Genomic DNA, 19,827 nt, shown 5'->3' with positions numbered 1-19,827 from the left:
TGAGGCCCCATTTCTCTGTTCATCTCTGTGGTGCAGCCACAGAGAAACTGTTCTGCAGGGTGATTTAAGGTCCTAGGACAGCTCCCAAAGGGGGATGCACTTAGCTAAGCCTGGCTATCATGATCAATGGTCATCCATTGGCGCCTATCTGTCTAGGGAGTGCCAGTTGGACATCTGGACTGCATTACTAAGTGTCAGGACTAAGTGACTCATATCTCACCTTGATCAATCAATCAGGGACTGGTAGGGCCGAGTAACCCACGTGGGACTCTGATGCCTATGGAACTTTCAGCCAATCAATGAGCTGAAGTTCCTCCAGGTAAAAACAGGCAACACAGAGAGCCTGTGAGATTCAGTAAGATTCAGAAGGGAGGATTCAGAGGATTCTGTGGACAATTCTAAAGGGAATTCAAAGGAGAATTCCAGAGCAGGACGGCCCAGGAGCAGAAGGCTCCCAAGGGCAGGACATTCTCGCAGCACGCCTCCTGACCATCCTGAGACTCAGCCCGGACAACCACGGAACGGCCAGTGTGTCCGAGTGCCAGAACTTTCCTTTGTTCTAAGAGTCTAGAGCGGAGGTTGCCAGAGAATAACCAGAGGATCCACCCGAGGTTAGCACCAGCAGCAGGCCTGCCTTGTGAACAGGTCGGAACTGTGGACAGCTGAATCACTATTCAGAACTAGCTCTTCATCAGAAACGAACCGGTCCTCTTCCTGACTTGCTGGGACCCACAGTCATCTTTTCTCCTGTGCACAAACTTTGCTAGTTAAAGCCCACAGTGAGCATCAGCAGCGCACCGTCGCAAGCCGCACAGCACAGCCTGGCACGGAGCCAGAGAGCGCGGATTGGACAGCAACAGCCTGCAACTGTTTCTTTGTGCCCGCAGGAAGATCTGAATCCCCAAAGATTGGATGAGTATTCAACTTCACTGCATTACAGCTCGAGAATTCAATTGTTATCCCAACCAGTTGATATCAATTTAATTCCTAAGAGTTATGTACTTGTTTGAGTATCTAATGTAGAAGTTATAACCAAGTTCATTAACGAAACGGTCTTAATGAATGATATACTGAACGTATGTCCTCTTGATATGTGTAACACTTCGTAACTGACTGAATATATATCTTTTGTATTCTGATAACCCTCTCGATAAGATCTGTTAGGTTTACATGCATATTTTATGTATTAATAAATGTATCCTCGTGTATTAGTACCTGTGTGTGCGCGTTGTTTGAGTTATGTCACATGGTTGGATTCTAAAGCCATCAAAAGAATCAACTTTGTGATTTACTGCTACAATTAATAATTGTCTCAGTAAATGCCCAAACCCTACAGAACTGGTGCCTTCAGAGAGCCACTACATTTAATTTTGCTATGGCAACATTACATATTTGGCGTCCCTGAGCCGGTTTTCTTACATGTGAAAATAACATTTTAGCATCATATTATTACATACAGGTCTCTAGCTTCAACACAGTGATATATATATATACTCAGTGATTTATTGGTACATGCCCAGGTCAATAATCAGAATGAGGATTTATTTCCAGACGGGCTACAGGTAGTGTTGTGAAATACTTCAACACACTGGATCGCAGTTTTAGACCCCCTGCACTCTTACTCCTTAAAAACCAAAGAAATGAAGATATGTAGCAATCACATTGCAACAGGGCTGACAGTGACTTAATGCTTATACTAGTGGACTTCTGGTACCTTTAGGGTACGGTGTTCCCTGAAGGGCTCTCAAACCCCGCATTTCAGATGCCTAGCTGTATCGCTGATGTGTTGCACCTCAGAATCACTTTTAAACCTTACCTCTGGTATCTTTAATCCCTATTGCTCAACGCATGGTGAAAGTATTGCATAAATGTGTCTGAAAATGAGCAATGGGCACCTGAGAGACTCATTTGCCTGTTTCACAAATGATCATATTTGACTATAGATTCTGTTTGGGATTCAGTTGTGCATTCTGACAGCAATCGCTTTCAAAAAACGATACATTCTGGATGAGGTCAAGGTGCAGGAACACTGTATTTAGGATGTGTTTGCACTTATTCTGTGTCTCTAGCTTCAACACAGCGATATATGTATATGCTCAGTGATTTTTTGGTACATGCCCAGGGCAATAATCATTATGAGGATTTATTTCCAGATGTGCTAGGGGTAGTGTTGTGAAATACTTCAACACACTGGATCGCAGGTTTAAACCGCCTGCACTCTTACTCCTTAAAAACCAACAAATGCAGATATGTAGCAATCATATTGTAGCAGACACTCATTTGCCTGTTTCACAAATGATCATAATTTACTAGAGATTCTGTTTGGGATCCGGATGTGCATTCTGACAGCAATCTCCTTATCGCGGCTTTGCCCTTCTTGCCTCTTTGGACAATATCTCCATCTTGTGGTCGTTGTTGGTAATGTCTAGACAACATCTCCATCTTGTGGTCGTTGTTGGTAATGTCTTCTTATGCCCTTTTTTATTTTAATTCTCTATTAGTTGATTCTAGAATCTCTACAATGGAGATGAAAACATCAGTTTTATAGCAGACAATATGACATTATTTATAGTCCAATTAGAAACTTATTACCCTGTTTTTAACATAATAACAAATTAAAATTGATTAAAACTAAGTTTGGAACACCAGGGAACATAACAAATGATTTTTAGGAAAACCATGAGGTTCTCTGTGTCCGATGCCTGCAAGGGGAGAAAGCTAGAATCCTTTGATTTTTTCAAAATTTGAAAATAAACATCATATAACAACAGCTTTCATTCCTAGGAGTGAAAAATAACCATTTTTGAAGACATAGTAGTTTCTAAAACACTACAATAAAGTTAAAAACATCAGTTTTATATTACATTATTTTTAGTGAAATTAGTCATTTTTTGCACTATTTTTAATAAAATATCTAATTAAAAGTGATTAAAATTAAGTTTGGAACAACAAGGAACACAAAAAAAAAAGATTTTCAGGAAAACCATGAGGTCCTCTGTGCCCGATGCCTGCAAGGGGAGAAAGCTAGAATCCTAAAAAAAAGTTATCAATTCTAGAGCCTAAGAGGAAAACAAGACAAATGTATATCTCCAAATAATTTTATGTGCTTCAGAAGAGCCCAGGAAAGTTTTTTGCATACATGAAACCACGCCCGTTTGCACATAAGCAGACATGGTTGCACACACGACTGCATGAAAGCACACGTGCAAGCGAAGTCATCCTGTTGAGCATTTGAAAAGCCGCACCACGCCGCACTTGAAATAGCTCTTACATTAGTGATAGATGCAGGAATCGCCTTTTTATTTACGCTCTTACCAACGCGATGGAAAGCAAAACAAAGCAAAGCAGAGCAAAACAAAACGAACAAACGAAAACCCTCACGTCCCGCACTTGCATATAACGCCGTTACGTGCCCAAGAGGTATTCTACGTCATCCTAGCACTGCACCCCGGGGCGTAAGGTATATGGGAACGAGCACACGCCACGAATCGTCTCGAATCACTCCCTACAGCTGTAAGGCGCCTTGAAGCCTGCACCCCCAACATTCTTCTTTGCGCATCTGTGAAAGGTAAACTCTTGAGCAAACTCTGAACCAGCTCTAAGGAAACTAATCTGATTAGACGTTACTTTGACTCATCTTTTTACTCTCAGTGCTGGATTGCTCAAACTCCAGCTAGGGTTAGGTTTAACATTCCCACACTACTTAGACACTTTGTTTACGCTCAGTGCTGGATTTTGGGAACTTCAGGAGGAGTGGGAATTTTCTCCTATCTGTCAATTCTGTTTTGTTTTGGAGACTCTTGGCTGCCTATATTGTACAGTGCAGCGTGAAGGAAACATTTTCCAAAACTGTGTCAGCTCAGAAGTTGTAAGAAAACCTCTCCAGCTGCTTTACCTCTCTTCATTTTTGTCATTTAATGTGACAATCGATGTATAACTGGAGCCTCACATATGCAAATGGTGAGGCTCCAGTTCGACACCACTTTACAGTATATGACAAAAGCATGGCAGACTGTGCCGGACCAGCTGGTAACTTCCGCTTATTTTGACCATATTAAACATTGGAAATCTTCCCACTTGCATTTGTGACACTTGATTTTGGCTCCACCTAAGACACTCTTAAATCTTCAAACACTTTTCTCTTCTCCCGCAACACTCTTGTCTGTCGGCACTATGTGGCAGTGTTGCATGACAACCCCTCTCACCACGGAAAGGAACCTAACAGCTTTGGTAAGAGAGGAGAAAAGGACATGGCCCGTACGGGGCTCGAACCCGCGACCTTGGCATTATTAGCACCACGCTCTAACCAACTGAGCTAACCGGCCTCGTGACAGTGCCCCTCTCTGTGCTGCAAAAAATCGAACTCAGGGAATTTCTTTTGTCCTCCTTTGAATAGAAAGCCGTGTAATTCAGTGTACGGGCTTTCTCATGCAGTTTCATGATTTCACAGCATTATTCAGCTGATTTTAAATGTACCTAAAGGAGAAACATTATTGAAGACCATCAATTACCAAGAGCTTTTGTCAAAGGTTTTGGTGGTCATTTCTAATGACCACAGAGCACTATGACCTCGGTTTTACATCTCATCCAAAAGACAGCGCCCCTTTACAACACAGCTTCTCCGTCACTATATTGGGAGATTGGGACCCGCACAGACCTCAGGGTGAGCGCCTCCCCGCTGGCCCCATTAACACCGCTTCCAGCTGGAAGCTTTGTTTTTCCCTGTAGCTCACCCTCATCCAGGTACTGACCTGGCTCACACCTGCTTAGCTTCAGTGGGTTTTCAGTTGCGAGTTGCAAAAGTTGGGATGCAAGTGATGGAGCTCTTCGCTGCAAAAGCCACTGCATTGGCCAGGAATCGAAACCAAGCCTCCTGCGTGGCAGGCGAGAGTTCTAACAATGAACCACCAATGCTCAATGCCTGTACCTTCAAAAAAGACGCTTTTTTGGTGCTGTGTGAAAAAAGCGTCGACATCTACTTCCAGCTGCAAAATGCCATCCGCGGACGCTGTGAATTTATTTATTTAGACACTGCTCAGAATCCCCTGTAAGATTCTCCTTCAATTCCATTTTGCAGTGCTTTAGCTCTTTCAAAAGGCTTCGCTTTGCTTACCAAAGGCTTGTGACAGCATTTGAAAACACTTGCCACTGCGTTGGCCGGGAATCGAACCCGGGTCACCTGCTTGGAAGGTAGCTATGCTCACCACTATACCACCAACACATGCCCGGGGGAGCCCTCCAGGACACCACCAGAGAATGCTCACGATTTCAGAAGCTGTCTCCGGGACGTGCTGATTCCACACATCCTGAATAAATCATGTTATTGTTAGTTGCTGTAGCTAGACGTTCAAATGAGTTTCATGGCCAGATGGACTGTTTCCTCAAGTGGTATAGTATTGCAGTAAGACAGCACGATGCCTGCAAGACTATGTCACGCTAAACGCCACAGATTGTGTTTGTCCGTTCGTGTCAGTCGTCCTGCAGCCACGGGAAGTGGGACACAAACATGCTGCAATGCTTTCAAGACATTAGGATTTGTTTGTGCAACATCCGAGAAGAGTACTTGTGGCTTGAATGTGACTGAGCAAGGTGTTTAAAGACAGAGACTGAAAACTGTTAAAGGATGAGTCAAAGTAACGTCTAATCGGATTAGTTTCCTTAGAGCTGGTTCAGAGTTTGCTCAAGAGTTTACCTTTCACAGATGCGCAAAGAAGAATGTTGGGGGTGCACGCTTCAAGGCACCTTACAGTTGTAGGGAGTGATTTGAGACGATTCGTGGCGTGTGCTCATTCCCATATACCGTACGCCCCGGGGTGCAGTGCTAGGATGACGTACAATACCGCTTGGGCACGTAACGGCGTTATATGCAAGTGCGGGACGTGAGGGTTTTGCGTTTGTTCATTTTGTTTTGCTCTGCTTTGCTTTGTTTTGCTTTCCATCGCGTTGGTAAGAGCGTAAATAAAAAGGCGATTCCTGCGTCGACCTCTAATGTAAGAGCTATTTCAAGTGCGCCGTGGTGCGGCTTTTCAAATGCTTAACAGGATGATTTTGCATGCACGCGTGCTTTCATGCAGTCGTGTGTGCAACCATGTCTGCTTACGTGCAAACGGGCGTGGTTTCATGTATGCAAAAAACTTTCCTGGGCTCTTCTGAAGCACATAAAATTATTTGGAGATATACATTTGTCTTATTTTCCCCTTAGGCTCTAGAATTGATAACTTTTTTTTCATTTTTGGCATTTTTCATCATTTTCCAGAAAGTGGTTTCAAGCCCGATATCATGCGAAGAAACTTCAGGATTCGTGGATCAGTCAATGGATTTTCTTCAAAGTTGGATTTTTGCACTCTGTGGACCAAGAGATGTTGTTCTACAATGTTTTTTTTTTTCAAATTTAAAAATATCATTTTTTCATGGAGCTTTGAATGGAATGGATTCACCCTCCTTTAGCCAGGACAGAGCTCCAGGAGCCTGGGTAGGATTCTAGCTTTCTCCCCTTGCAGGCACCTGGCACAGAAGACAATATTTTTTTCCTTAAAATCTTTTTTTTTGTGTTCCTTGTTGTTCCAAACTTAATTTTAATCACATTTAATTAGAGATTTTATTAAAAATAGTGCAATAAATGACTAATTTCACAAAAATTAATGTAATATAAAACGGATGTTTTCAACTTTATTGTAGTGTTTTAGAAACTAATATGTCTTCAAAAATGGTTGTTTTTCACTCCTATGAATGAAAACTGTTGTTATATGATGTTTTTTTTTTCAAATTTTAAATGATCATTTTTTCATGGAGCTTTGAAGGGGATGGATTCACCCTCCTTTAGCCAGGACAGAGCTCCAGGAGCCTGGGTAGGATTCTAGCTTTCTCCCCTTGCAGGCACCTGGCACAGAAGACATCATTTTTTTCCTTAAAATCTTTTTTTTTTGTGTTCCTTGTTGCTCCAAACTTAATTCTATTCACTTTTAATTAGAGATTATATTAAAAATAGTGCAATAAATGACTAATTTCACTAAAAATACTAAAAGTAATATAAAACGGATGTTTTTAACTTTATTGTAGTGTTTTAGAAACTAATATGTCTTCAAAAATGGTTATTTTTCACTCCTAGGAATGAAAGCTGTTGTTATATGATGTTTATTTTCAAATTTTGAAAAAGCAAAGGATTCTAGCTTTCTCCCCTTGCAGGCATCGGACACAGAGAACCTCATGGTTTTCCTAAAAATCATTTTTTATGTTCCCTGGTGTTCCAAACTTAGTTTTAATCAATTTTAATTTGTTATGTTACGAACAGGGTAATAAAGTCTTAATTGGACTATAACTAATGTCATATTGTCTGCTACAAAACTGATATTTTCAGCTCTATTGTAGAGATTCTAGAATCAACTAATAAAGAATTGAAATAAAAAAAGGGCATAAGAAGACATTACCAACAACGACCACATGATGGAGATATTGTCTAGACATTACCAACAACGACCACAAGATGGAGATATTGTCTAGACATTACCAGCAACGACCACAAGATGGAGATATTTTCCAAAGAGGCAAGAGGGGCAAAGCTGCGATAAGGTAAAATCATTTTTTGAAAGAGATTGTTGTCAGAATGCACATCCGTATCCCAAACAGAATCTCTAGTAAAATACGATCATTTGTGAAACAGGCAAATGAGTGTCCGCTACAATATAAAGCGCTTTGAGTGGAGTGTCCAGAAAAGCGCTATATAAGTGTAAGCAATTATTATTATTATTATTAATATGATTGCTACATATCTGCATTTGTTGGTATTTAAGGAGTAAGAGTGCAGGTTTAAACCTGCGATCCAGTGTGTTGAAGAATTTCACAACACTACCTCTAGCACATATGGAAATAAATCCTCATAATGATTATTGCCCTGGGCATGTACCAAAAAATCAGTGAGCATATATATATATATCACTGGGTTGAAGCTAGAAACACAGAATAACTGCAAACACATCCTAAATACAGTGTTCCAGCACCTTTGACCTCATCCAGAACGTATCATTTCTTGAAAGGGATTGCTGTCCGAATGCACATCTGAATCCCAAACAGAATCTCTAGTAAAATACGATCATTTGTGAAACAGGCAAATGACTGTCTCAGGGGCCCATTTCTCATTGTCAGACACATGTATGCAATGCTTTCACTGTGCATTGAGCAATAGGGATCAAAAACACCGCAGGTAGAGTTAGAAGTCATGTTCTATGATCATTTCTTTCAGCATTAGGGACTAAATATACTAAATGTATGATGCTAAAATGTTATTTTTACATATATTAATGTAATAAATGATTGCTTATGCTTTATAAACAAATCTAATTATAATAAAAGCTTAAGTTTTGTATTTATCTTGTACCATAGAACATGATTTTCTTTGTATTTCAAGCCCACAAAGTGTCCAAATGATGCACCTTTGACCTCATCCAGAACGTATCATTTCTTGAAAGGGATTGCTGTCCGAATGCACATCTGAATCCCAAACAGAATCTCTAGTAAAATACGATCATTTGTGAAACAGGCAAATGACTGTCTCAGGGGCCCATTTCTCATTGTCAGACACATGTATGCAATGCTTTCACTGTGCATTGAGCAATAGGGATCAAAAACAGAATGGAAACAGACATGGAAACCAACGAGGATGGGATTTGAACCCATGCGTGCAAAGCACAATGGATTAGCAATCCATCGCCTTAACCACTCGGCCACCTCGTTAACAAAACTGGGCTGTCCCAACTGGGTTGGCGCGCTCCAGATGATCTTTTTCTTTTTTTTCCCTCGTACTCGAGGGTCATTTTCCTGTTCCACATGCGATTTCAACATTTTCCTTGGGAGATGTGAAGCCAGCAACCCACTGCTGTGGTTCAGTGGCCAGCGTGGAGTTCAGTGGCCCTGTTGTACACAGAAAGCACATTGAGCTCCTTGGACATGAAAAGTTCCAGATAAAAGCCATTTGTCATCCTTTCTCTTGGTGTCGATGTTGCTATTGTATGTAAAGGTGGCAACTTGCTCAGCGAGCAGGCGGAGCACACACCGAATGCAGATGTGTCTGAGTGGTGTGTCCAAGTGGCTGCAAAAGGACAGCACTCCCGGGGCACTGTGGCTTAGTTGGTTAAAGCGGCTGTCTAGTAAACAGGAGCCCCTGGGTCTGAATCCCAGCAGTGCCTTTTTTTGTTCTGTCTTCTCGAACAGAACTGGTCATTATGGACAACCGCCTACGGCTAGACTTAATTAAATGCAAGTATTCATTTCCTGTCTTTAACACGACTTGTTTTTCTTAAAATGGATGCAACTTGCAAAACATGAAATACAAACCTTGCTAATCAGCGCTAGCAGCTGGCAAAAAAAAAGAAGTCAGCAATTTTTTTTTTCTTTAACCTTAACCCTCCTAATGGAGACGAGTTAAACGACCGAGTCTATGCAGCTTAAACGGTGCGCACGTCGGGTTCTTAGCTGAAAGGGTGGTAAATCACGCTCACCCCAGTCCTTAATCTTTTAAAGAGGATACAAAATTGAACCTAGTCGCCACATCACATACATCCTGTTCAATGATAAAAAGGTAACATCTATCCTCGCTCCAGAGTAAATCTCACGTTGAGGGCATATTTTTTTTCACTTTACCGTGAATCGGGCTCGGCTGCACAGAGGAGAGAGCAGAGCAATGAGTTCACGGGGACAGGGGAGTCACACGCTGGTGGTTTGAATACGCGGAAGATCACTGAGGGATCCACAGTATATGGACCCTCCGTGCGCAATCAGTCCGCACTCCGGACTCTGAATCCTGCCATCCGAGTTAAGATCTCGGCAGAACCTGAAGCGCAGTTCCTTCTTAAAACGTAATCTGGTGAGCATTTCTAGAATCGTACTTGTATAGATGCAGCCTTTAATGTGTTGCTAGGTTAAAATTGATGACTTCTTGTATTTCAGTAGGCAACTGCCCTCTTGATTTCAGATTGAATTTCTTTATTACAGGGGCGCTTTTATGATGACAGATTCATGTTCAGGTACTTTGCTTGATGGAGGAAGCTCATTTCGGACTCTGTGATCTGCTCACCTGGAAAGGTCTGCTGTACTACTACAAGAGAGAAGTAGAGTCTGGAAGAAGGGACAATTTTATGATGCTTTGGAAGGTAGTTTTTTTTTCTTTGAAATCGAAATGAATCAGAATATCAGAGCAAAAGACAAACTCTTGGTTTGGTTTAAAGAGATATGGTTTTAAAACAGAAAATGTAGAAAACAGGTGTTTCTCACTTTTGGAAAAGAATGGACCGGGGGTATTTTACTAGTTGCAGTGCTGAGCTCACCGGGTTGCAGTCCTGCAGTGTTGCACCAGGGTCAGTGGTGCAATGGATAACACGTCTGACTACGGATCAGGAGATAGTAGGTTCGACTTCTGCCTGGCTCGGGTCGTTTTTAAACGCTTCAGGCTACTCCCTAAGTAGCCTGTGCTACTAACTGTATTGTAATCGTACCCAATAAGAGATTTCCTTCATGTAAATGAACTGCACCTGACAGCTTTAGAAAAACACCTGGGCTCAGTACGGTGCTGAGAGCTCAGCGTTGCTGTTGTTCTAATTAGCACGCACTGCATCGGCTATGAACCCGAACTTTTCAATTATTCCGATCAGTAAGTCAACACGTAGTCCACATGAAAGGTAGAAATATTCTCTTGTCTGTCTCTTGTTTGTATAGAACTGAATGTCACTGACAATGTACTGTTAGTTTTAATTGAAGAACGGCATTTGTGTTCAAATATACCAGACAAGTTTACGTAACTGCTCATGCGACACTCAGTTGTAATTAGTCAAGAAATAAAGTCGAACAGCTGCGGGTTTGATTCTGAACGTATGAGATTGCAGCGCCTTTTACTTCCATTGACAAATGATAGAGATTCGAAGAGAGATCCTTCAGACCAGCAAGCAAACCCACGGCTATTTCGGTTTTCTATCCAGGCAACGTTGGTGTCTGCAATAGCATACATGAAAGCGTGATGCAATTTCTGTGGCTACATTTGTTGCACGTCATGCACAGTAAGAGTGTTTCTAACACCAAATAAAAAGTCAACAATTAGCGATCACGCCTTCGCCTCAGTTAACCCACTGAAACCCTTGCTGTTAACAGTTCTTTACTGCGTGCTTTACGAGCACCTACATATCGTGTCGGTTCTTTCAGCTTTATTCATTAGGTTTTCAAAGGCATAAGTAGAGCACCAGAGGTGCGAACGCAGAATGTGTGGTAATCTGAAGAACTGCTTTCCATGGCAGCGGGTCCAAGCGATTTAGCGTTTTTATAGTACCGGGAAAGGAGAAGCGGCACTTTGCCTTTGCCGCGCAGGCACAAGGCGACGTGCGGCAGACGCCGGAGTCGGCAAGTTCCGAACCTGCGCGGGGAAGCCCCAACGCATTTCGAGTCCATCGCCTTAACCACTCGGCCATGCCAAAAGCGAGCTCGCTACCGCCGCATTCCTCCTATAATCTAACACGGAGTGCGAGGTGGCTGCGGAAACCTTTTTAAAGTCGCTCTCCGTTAAAAAAAAAAATACTGTAACGCAACGGGGGCTCAGGCGGGCGCCCTTGCCGCATCTGTTCGGCCCCATCCCGACTGGAGGCTCGAACCCGGGACTTCCACGTCTCTCTGCAGCGACCTAGCCCCGTGAGCTAAAGAGAGATCTCTCCACAGCCCAGTAGCTGTGGTCCTGCTATCACAGGGAAGGGCGGTGACGTCACCCGCTCTGGTACGCCGGCTCTTACACACACTGCTTGTCGGCCGTAAGCGTTACACTCTCCCCCGCTTAAATCGCCGTCCCCGGCGAAGGGCTATCCCATCCCACTTCTGACACCAATGTAACGCAACGGGGGCTCAGGCGGGCGCCCTTGCCGCATCTGGTCGGCCCAAAGTATAGGTGGCTCGAACCCGGGACTTCCGCGTCTCTCTGCAGCGACCTAGCCCCGTGAGCTAAAGAGAGATCTCTCCACAGCCCAGTAGCTGTGGTCCTGCTATCACAGGGAAGGGCGGTGACGTCACCCGCTCTGGTACGCCGGCTCTTACACACACTGCTTGTCGGCCGTAAGCGTTACAATACCTTTCACAAGATTCGTGCCGGCAGACAGACATGCCTCAGAGGGTTTAAGGCTGGCTTCACGTTCAAATGATAAAGTCCCCCAGTCCCGATGTCAAAATGCAACTTTGGCAGACAGAAAAAACATCAACAAATCACAAATGTGGAAAAGGATTTTACAAGCTGCACCACACTGCACTTTTAAAGCATTTACATTCGTGTTAGACGCAGGAATTGCCTTTGATTTGCGCGCTTACGAACGCCATGGAAAACGAAACAAAACTAAAGCCCTCAGCTCCTGCACTTGATTATAATGCCGTTACGTGTCGAAGCAGGAATTTACGTCATCCTACCACTGCAACACGGGGAATAGAGGGAAATGAGCACAATCCATGTGCATCTGGGGTTCATTTCTTATTTACATTTAATTCAAGGGAAAGGCTTGGGTCAGTTTCAGACGGCCTCCAACAGCGAGATTCAAGCGTCCCACCTTCAGCCCAATCTGCGCCGCCAGAACGCCAATGGCTCCTCTGGTCTCCGGGGTGCGGTTGTGACTCCGTAACCTAAAGTGTTGGTGGCAGACAAATGGAGACTAACAGGTGATGTCCTAGGACATGACTACATTGTGACACTCGGTGGGGATGGTGACCATTGCTTGGAAAAGAGTGCGAGGCCCCTTTAGAAAAACATTTTGTTAACAGGCATTCTGCCTCAGCCTAAACACCTATAGCTTGCAAAGCACATGCTATTAGACAGGCACCTCTGCAAGACCTTAAGAGTCTCTTAAACTAGTGATAGAAAGGTGTTCCCAATGGGCGATGTTCGGCTTTCAAATCATCTCTCCGTGGAAGCGCCGAGATGCAGCTGTTTAAGGCTTAGAAGCAGCTGACTGTTTCACTACCTAGCTGATCACTGTCAGTCAGGGAGCTCAGAGGTGAAAAGCCTGTCTGAGAGACAATTCGTCGTCGATCAGTTCAATATGTTCCGTACCAGCTCGGCGCACCTGAGATCATCTTGGTAGCCGTGTAGCTCAGATGAGTGAGAGCGTGTGTGTGTGTACCACCGTGATTGGATGCCGGTCCTTCTCAGGTCACAGTAAACCTTCTGCTGCCTAACTTCCCTAATTTTGGGGATCCCTTTGAAAAAGCAAAGGAAAAAAAAAACTGGCTCTCATCAGCGTGATTGACCCTACCCAGTGGCCTAATGGCTAAGACACTGGCCTCCTAAACCAGAGATTGTGGGTTTGAGTCCCATCTGGGGTGCTCCTGTCCCATTTTGAGCGTACAAATGTCCTTGTGATTTGCAAAGCTACAACCCCACCTTACTCAGTGAGCGTCTCTGCTTTTCTCTCACATACAGTTGGGAGAAAAACTTTTGTAAACAGCCCTTCGGAATGATGTGGATTTCTGCATGAATGGCTCCTAACATGTGATCTTATCTTTATCTAAGTCATAATAATTAATAAAGAGAGTCTGATTTAACAAACAACACACGCCCAACATTTGACATTGCTGTTTCTTTATTGACCAAATGGTTTAAACAATCAAGGTCATTGATGGAAAAAGTACGTGAACCCTTATATTAAGGAGCTAGTGGAACCTCCTTTATGACAAAAACCTCAATCCCCACTTTCTGTAGCGGCTGGTCAGACCTGAGCAGCGGTTAGGAGGTATTTTGGCCTATTCCTCTATGCAAAACTGTTTCAGTTCATGTATATTTTTGGGATGTCTTGCGCTGAACGGCCTGCTTCAGATCACGCCACAGCACTTCAATGGGATTGGGGTCAGGACTCTTACTTGGCCATCCCAAAATATGGAATTTCTTCTGTTTCAGCCACTCTGTTGTTGATGTACTCCTTTGTTTTTGTCATGCTGCATGACCCAGCGTCTTTCGAGTTTTAGATCACAGGCAGACACCCTGACATTCTGCTGTAGAATTTCCTGATACATCTTGGAATTCATCGGTCCCTCGATGATTGCAAGCCGTACAGCATCCGCCATGCTTCCCAGGTGGGATGAGGTTTTGGAGTTGGTATGCAGTGTTTTGTTATCTCCAAACATAACGCTGTGCACATTTACCAACAAGTTCAACTTTTGTCACGTCTGTCCACAGAACATTGTTCCAGGAGTTGCTGTGGAACATCCATGTGGTCTTTAGCAAACTTGAGAGGGGCAGTGGTGGTTTTTTTTGGGGGGAGAGCAGTGGTTTCCTCCGTGGTGACCTCGCATGATCACCACTCAGATTTCTGTTCAGATTTCTTCTTATGGTGGACTCATGGACACAGACGTAAGACAAAGTCAACCACCTGTTCGCTAGATCCCATACCCACTCAGCTAGTCAAAGATTCCCTCGAAGGACTGGCAGGACCTATAATTAGTATGATGAATGCATCGCTTGCGTCAGGCGTTGTACCTGATCAATTTAAGGTAGCGGTTGTTAGACCGCTCCTTAAGAAGTCAAATTTGGATCCACAAGTTCTTAACAACTACAGGCCTGTCTCAAAGGTCCCATTTCAATCTAAGTTTTGAGAGAATAGTTGTTGCCCAACGTCAATCGTATCTGGATTCAAATAATATACTTGAGAAATTTCAGTCTGGTTTCTGAAACAGCATTAACAAGAGCCTTAAATGATATTCTCTTAGCTACTGATGCGCGGAATGCAACAGTGCTAGGTTGCAACAGTGCTAGGAATGCAAACGTTAGGTTGCGCTTCTTCATGCTGCATGGTCGGCATGAGTGGAGCTTTTTAAACGTCTGTACTTAGTGCGCCTCATAAGAAATCGTTTGTCCCCGTTCAAAAGAGATTGTGCGATGTCCTGCAGCGTTCGCAAAGCAAACCTTTGACAGTTTGAAAAGAGGAATTTATTCTGCTTCCTGTGCGTGCAGTAGTTACAAAGTTGAACGTCTTTACACGATCTGCTGCAGTTTTCAGTGGGCGGGCTTTGTCAGATGGCTTGGAAAAACGCACTGTGTTTCGGCTCGGGAAACATCATGAGCAGTGTCCTGCATGTTTTCTGTGTATAGCTGTCTTTTAACGCATACAGAATTCATTCGAAATCATTGATTTCTCCAATTAACAAAGGTCCCTTAAAGGATGAGTCAAAGTAACGTCTAATCGGATTAGTTTCCTTAGAGCTGGTTTAGAGTTTGCTCAAGAGTTTACCTTTCACAGATGCGCAAAGAAGAATGTTGGCGGTGCCCGCTTCAAGGCGCCTTACAGCTGTAGGGTGTGATTCGAGACGATTCGTGGCGTGTGCTCGTTCCCATATACCGTATACCCCGGGGTGCAGTGCTAGGATGACGTATAATACCGCTTGGGCAAGTAACGGCGTTATACGCAAGTGCGGGACGTGAGGGTTTTCGTTTGTTCGTTTTGTTTTGCTCTGCTTTGCTTTGTTTTGCTTTCCATCGCGTTGGTAAGAGCGTAAATAAAAAGGCGATTCCTGCGTCTACCACTAATGTAAGAGCTATTTCAAGTGCGACGTGGTGCGGCTTTTCAAATGCTTGTGGGCATTTCTCTGTTGTTGATTCTTTTTTTGTGTGTAACAAAGTGGCATTTTCATGTCCGGACGGGGAGACTTTATCATTCCGACATGAAGCCACCCTTAAGTCCTCTGAGGCGTGTCTGTCTGCAAGGCTTATATTTTGGAAATGTTTTTTTGAAACGGAGAACGACTTTGAAATAGGCTTCCGCCGGCGCCTCGCGATCCAGGTAAGATTGTAGCAAGAACGCAGCGGCAGTGGGGCTTGCTGTAGTCGTGGCCAAGTGGTTAAGGCGATGGACTAGAAATCCATTGGGGTCTCCCCGCGCAGTTTCGAATCTTGCCGACTGCGTTATCCGCCTCCAGTCGGTGTGTTTCGGCGCAAGCAAAGAAGCGTGCCTCTTTGCTGTTCCTGGTGGTTTTAAAACGCCCAATCGCTTGTACCCGCTGCCTTGGAAATAAGTTCTTCAGCGTCCGCGAATGGCATTTTGCAGCTGGAAGCAGATGTCGACGCGTTTTGCACAGAGCACCAAAAAAGCGTCTTTTTTGAAGGCCCAAGCACTGAGCATTGGTGGTTCAGTGGTAGAATTCTCGCCTGCCACGCCGGAGGCTCGGGTTCGATTCCCGGCCAATGCAGTGGCTTTTGCAGCGAGCGGCTCCATCACTTGCATCCCCTTGCAACTCGCAACTCAAAAAACCCACTGAAGCTAAGCAGGTGTGAGCCAGGTCAGTACCCGGATGAGGGTGAGCTACAGGGGAAAACAAAGCTTCCAGCTGGAAGCGGTGTTAATGGTGCCAGCGGTGGGGCGCTCACCCTGAGGTCTGTGCGGGTCCCAATGCCCCAGTATAGTGACGGAGATGCTGTGTTGTAAAAGGGCGCTGTCTTTTGGATGAGACGTAAAACCGAGGTCACAGCGCTCTGTGGTCATTCAAAATGACCACCAAAACCTTTGACAAAAGCTCTTGGTAATTGATGGTCTTCAATAATGCTTCTCCTTTAGGTACATTTTAAATCAGCTGAAAAATGCTGTGAAATGGGGGGGCACTTCAGGCCAGTGTAGGATTTGGGTTACAAGAACCATGAAACTGCACGAGAAAGCCCGTACACTGAATTACACGGCTTTCTATTCAAAGGAGGACAAAAGAAATTCCCTGAGTTCGATTTTTTGCAGCACAGAGAGGAGCACTGTTGCGAGGCCGGTTAGCTCAGTTGGTTCGAGCGTGGTGCTAATAACGCCAAGGTCACGGGTTCGAGCCCCGTACTGGCCAGGTCCTTTTCTCCTCTCTTACCAAAGCTGTTAGGTTCCTTTCCGTGGTGAGAGGGGTTGTCATGCAACGCTGCCACATAGTGCCGACAGACAAGAGTGTTGCGGGAGAAGAGAAAAGTGTTTGAAGATTTAAGAGTGTCTTAGGTGGAGCCAAAATCAAGTGTCACAAATACAAGTGGTTGGATTTCCAATGTTTAATATGGTAAAAATAAGCGGAAGTTATCTGCCGGTCCGGCACAGTCTGCCATGCTTTTGTCATATACTGTAAAGTGGTGTCGAACTGGGTGTCGAACTGGAGCCTCACCATTTGCATATGTGAGGCTCCAGTTATACATCGAGTGTCACATTAAATGACAAAAATGAAGAGAGTTAAAGCAGCTGGAGAGGTTTTCTTACAACTTTTGAGCTGACACAGTTTTGGAAAATGTTTCCTTCACGCTGCACTGTACAACATAGGCAGCCAAGAGTCTCCAAAACAAAACAGAATTGACAGATAGGAGAAAATTCCCACTCATCCTGAAGTTCCCAAAATCCAGCACTGAGCGTAAACAAAGTGTCTAAGTAGCGTGGGAATGCTAAACCTAACCCTAGCTGGAGTTTGAGCAATCCAGCACTGAGCATAAAAAGATGAGTCAAAGTAACGTCTAATCGGATTAGTTTCCTTAGAGCTGGTTCAGAGTTTGTTCAACAGTTTACCTTTCACACATGCGCAAAGAAGAATGTTGGGGGTGCACGCTTCAAGGCACCTTACAGCTGTAGGGAGTGATTCGAGACAATTCGTGGCGTGTGCTCGTTCCCATATACCGTACGCCCCGGGGTGCAGTGCTAGGATGATGTACAATACCGCTTGGGCACGTAACGGCGTTATACGCAAGGTTTTCGTTTGTTCGTTTTGTTTTGCTCTGCTTTGCTTTGTTTTGCTTTCCATCGCGTTGGTAAGAGCGTAAATAAAAAGGCGATTCCTGCGTCTACCACTAATGTAAGAGCTATTTCAAGTGCGACGTGGTGCGGCTTTTCAAATGCTTGTGGGCATTTCTCTGTTGTTGATTCTTTTTTTGTGTGTAACAAAGTGGCATTTTCATGTCCGGACGGGGAGACTTTATCATTCCGACATGAAGCCACCCTTAAGTCCTCTGAGGCGTGTCTGTCTGCAAGGCTTGTATTTTGGAAATGTTTTTTTGAAACGGAGAACGACTTTGAAATAGGCTTCCGCCGGCGCCTCGCGATCCAGGTAAGATTGTAGCAAGAACGCAGCGGCAGTGGGGCTTGCTGTAGTCGTGGCCGAGTGGTTAAGGCGATGGACTAGAAATCCATTGGGGTCTCCCCGCGCAGGTTCGAATCCTGCCGACTACGTTATCCGCCTCCAGTCGGTGTGTTTCGGCGCAAGCAAAGAAGCGCGCCTCTTTGCTGTTCCTGGTGGTTTTAAAACGCCCAATCGCTTGTACCCGCTGCCTTGGAAATAAGTTCTTCAGCGTCCGCGAATGGCATTTTGCAGCTGGAAGCAGATGTCGACGCGTTTTGCACAGAGCACCAAAAAAGCGTCTTTTTTGACGGCCCAGGCACTGAGCATTGGTGGTTCAGTGGTAGAATTCTCGCCTGCCACGCGGGAGGCTCGGGTTCGATTCCCGGCCAATGCAGTGGCTTTTGCAGCGAGCGGCTCCATCACTTGCATCCCCTTGCAACTCGCAACTCAAAAAACCCACTGAAGCTAAGCAGGTGTGAGCCAGGTCAGTACCCGGATGAGGGTGAGCTACAGGGAAAAACAAAGCTTCCAGCTGGAAGCGGTGTTAATGGTGCCGGCGGTGGGGCGCTCACCCTGAGGTCTGTGCGGGTCCCAATGCCCCAGTATAGTGACGGAGATGCTGTGTTGTAAAAGGGCGCTGTCTTTTGGATGAGATGTAAAACCGAGGTCACAGCGCTCTGTGGTCATTCAAAATGACCACCAAAACCTTTGACAAAAGCTCTTGGTAATTGATGGTCTTCAATAATGCTTCTCCTTTAGGTACATTTTAAATCAGCTGAGAAATGCTGTGAAATGGGGGGGCACTTCAGGCCAGTGTAGGATTTGGGTTACAAGAACCATGAAACTGCACGAGAAAGCCCGTACACTGAATTACACGGCTTTCTATTCAAAGGAGGACAAAAGAAATTCCCTGAGTTCGATTTTTTGCAGCACAGAGAGGAGCACTGTTGCGAGGCCGGTTAGCTCAGTTGGTTCGAGCGTGGTGCTAATAACGCCAAGGTCACGGGTTCGAGCCCCGTACTGGCCAGGTCCTTTTCTCCTCTCTTACCAAAGCTGTTAGGTTCCTTTCCGTGGTGAGAGGGGTTGTCATGCAACGCTGCCACATAGTGCCGACAGACAAGAGTGTTGCGGGAGAAGAGAAAAGTGTTTGAAGATTTAAGAGTGTCTTAGGTGGAGCCAAAATCAAGTGTCACAAATACAAGTGGGAGGATTTCCAATGTTTAATATGGTAAAAATAAGCGGAAGTTATCTGCCGGTCCGGCACAGTCTGCCATGCTTTTGTCATATACTGTAAAGTGGTGTCGAACTGGGTGTCGAACTGGAGCCTCACCATTTGCATATGTGAGGCTCCAGTTATACATCGAGTGTCACATTAAATGACAAAAATGAAGAGAGTTAAAGCAGCTGGAGAGGTTTTCTTACAACTTTTGAGCTGACACAGTTTTGGAAAATGTTTCCTTCACGCTGCACTGTACAACATAGGCAGCCAAGAGTCTCCAAAACAAAACAGAATTGACAGATAGGAGAAAATTCCCACTCATCCTGAAGTTCCCAAAATCCAGCACTGAGCGTAAACAAAGTGTCTAAGTAGCGTGGGAATGCTAACCCTAACCCTAGCTGGAGTTTGAGCAATCCAGCACTGAGCGTAAAAAGATGAGTCAAAGTAACGTCTAATCGGATTAGTTTCCTTAGAGCTGGTTCAGAGTTTGTTCAACAGTTTACCTTTCACACATGCGCAAAGAAGAATGTTGGGGGTGCACG

The 19,827-nt window shown here is 44.5% G+C and overlaps 6 non-coding genes across 6 annotated transcripts; 4 read left to right on the top strand and 2 right to left on the bottom strand.

The window, feature by feature from the left end:
• Positions 1 to 4,251: 4,251 nt before the first annotated feature.
• trnai-aau (transfer RNA isoleucine (anticodon AAU)) lies at positions 4,252 to 4,325 on the bottom strand. The gene has a single exon. It is a non-coding gene; the product is annotated as a tRNA-Ile (tRNA).
• Positions 4,326 to 8,648: 4,323 nt separating this feature from the next.
• trnas-gcu (transfer RNA serine (anticodon GCU)) lies at positions 8,649 to 8,730 on the bottom strand. Its single transcript has one exon. It is a non-coding gene; the product is annotated as a tRNA-Ser (tRNA).
• Positions 8,731 to 16,750: 8,020 nt separating this feature from the next.
• trnai-aau (transfer RNA isoleucine (anticodon AAU)) lies at positions 16,751 to 16,824 on the top strand. Its single transcript has one exon. It is a non-coding gene; the product is annotated as a tRNA-Ile (tRNA).
• Positions 16,825 to 18,094: 1,270 nt separating this feature from the next.
• Positions 18,095 to 18,176, top strand: trnas-aga (transfer RNA serine (anticodon AGA)). The gene has a single exon. It is a non-coding gene; the product is annotated as a tRNA-Ser (tRNA).
• A 213-nt stretch (positions 18,177 to 18,389) lies between these two features.
• On the top strand, positions 18,390 to 18,460 carry trnag-gcc (transfer RNA glycine (anticodon GCC)). The gene has a single exon. It is a non-coding gene; the product is annotated as a tRNA-Gly (tRNA).
• Positions 18,461 to 19,019: 559 nt separating this feature from the next.
• On the top strand, positions 19,020 to 19,093 carry trnai-aau (transfer RNA isoleucine (anticodon AAU)). The gene has a single exon. It is a non-coding gene; the product is annotated as a tRNA-Ile (tRNA).
• The last annotated feature ends 734 nt before the right edge of the window (positions 19,094 to 19,827 follow it).

This window comes from Lepisosteus platostomus, unplaced genomic scaffold, assembly GCF_059453375.1.
Source record: "Lepisosteus platostomus isolate fLepPlt1 unplaced genomic scaffold, fLepPlt1.hap1 Scaffold_134_H1, whole genome shotgun sequence".
NCBI classification, from domain to species: Eukaryota; Metazoa; Chordata; class Actinopteri; order Semionotiformes; family Lepisosteidae; genus Lepisosteus; species Lepisosteus platostomus.
The sequence above is the reverse complement of the archived record's forward strand: the minus strand, read 5'-3'. Positions and strand labels throughout refer to the sequence as shown.